At 40.6% G+C, this 1,554-nt stretch overlaps 1 non-coding gene across 1 annotated transcript; it reads right to left on the reverse strand.

Moving 5' to 3' along the window:
• Positions 1 to 623: 623 nt before the first annotated feature.
• On the reverse strand, positions 624 to 729 carry LOC121206845 (small nucleolar RNA R71). The gene has a single exon (XR_005902017.1). It is a non-coding gene; the product is annotated as a small nucleolar RNA R71 (small nucleolar RNA).
• Positions 730 to 1,554: the final 825 nt, after the last annotated feature.

Raw genomic sequence — 1,554 nt, forward strand, 5'->3', positions numbered from 1 at the left:
TAATTTAATTTTTCTTTATCTTGGTAGGTTTTTATAGTTTATGACTAGAAGAAACCCGTCAGGACCACTACTTTTTGACGACGAAATCGATCTCACAGCTCGCAGAAACCAAAGGGAAATAAGGCAAAGGTTAAGATACACAGAGAACGAGCAAGAGGACGATATTCAAACCCTAACTGAGGAGATGGCTGAAAACAAAGACAATCAACTACCTCCTGCGATACCCGTTGAACTAGCAAATCAAAATCCTACTCCTCGTACTATGTATGATTATGCTAAACCTACTTTAACAGGAACTGAGTCAAGTATAGTTAGGCCTGCTATTGCTACAAATAATTTTGAACTAAAACCTAACACTATTCAAATGATACAACAATTTGTTCAGTTTGATGGTTTGCAGGAAGATGATCCAAACACTCACTTGGAAAATTTCCTAGAATTCTGCAATACATTTAAAATTAATGGCATTTCTGACGATGCCATTCGTCTTTAGCTATTCCCTTTTTCATTGAAGAACAAAGCTAAATAGTGGTTGAACTCGTTACCACGAGGGTCAATTACTACTTGGGAACAAATGACCGAAAAATTTCTATTAAAATATTTTCCGCTGGCTAAAACAGCCAAATTACGTAATGATATCTCTTCGTTTGTGCAGATGGACTTAGAAATTCTTTACGATGCATGGGAGAGATACAAGGACCTACTGCAAAGGTGTCCTCACCATGGACTACCTCTATGGTTGCAAGTTAAAACATTCTACAATGGTGTGAACCCCTCGACAAGGCAAATGATTGATGCAGCAGTCGGGGTATTCATGAAGATCGAAGGCTACAAATCAAGGAGCTAGATGAATGGCAGACTCATAAACTGAGAACACAAGATAAACAAAACTACGCCAGAACGAGCTCAATACCTTCCCAAATTAACTTAAGGTTCGAGATAAAATATTATTAGATGCCGCAGATCCTCATATTGTTACTACCAAACCGAATGAAGAAATCCCTCTTACAGTACTTAGCATTTTCCCATTTGGTACAGTAGAGGTAAGTCATCCCAAGTTTGGCACTTTTAAGGTAAACAACACCCGTCTAAAACCTTATTTTGATGAGAATGATAGCAGGAATGAGGAGTATAAACTCCTTGAACCACTATGACCATTCAATGGAGAGGTAAGTCGAGCTTAGACTATAAATAAGCGCTTCTCGGGAGACAACCCAAGCACTAACTGTATTAACTTCTTTAAATTTTAGTGTTTAACACCTAACTTACTAATAGAGCTCTTAAATACAGGTTTCCCCCACAGACACGGCCTATCCCACGGGCGTGCCTTAGGTTGTGTAGAAACAGGGCAAAGATTTTTCCTAGCACGGGCTACAATAAATCACCACGGCCGTGCGGCATGGCCGTGGGTGAACCTGCCAAAACAACACGGGCGTGCGACACGCCCGTACATTAAAACCGTGACCAAACCTGTCAAATTAACACGGGCGTGCGACACACCCGTGCCAAGCAACTGTGGTCGAACCTATTAAATTACCATGGGTGTGGGACTAC

The sequence above is a fragment of the Gossypium hirsutum genome, chromosome A09 (genome assembly GCF_007990345.1).
Source record: "Gossypium hirsutum isolate 1008001.06 chromosome A09, Gossypium_hirsutum_v2.1, whole genome shotgun sequence".
Lineage (NCBI taxonomy): Eukaryota > Viridiplantae > Streptophyta > Magnoliopsida > Malvales > Malvaceae > Gossypium > Gossypium hirsutum.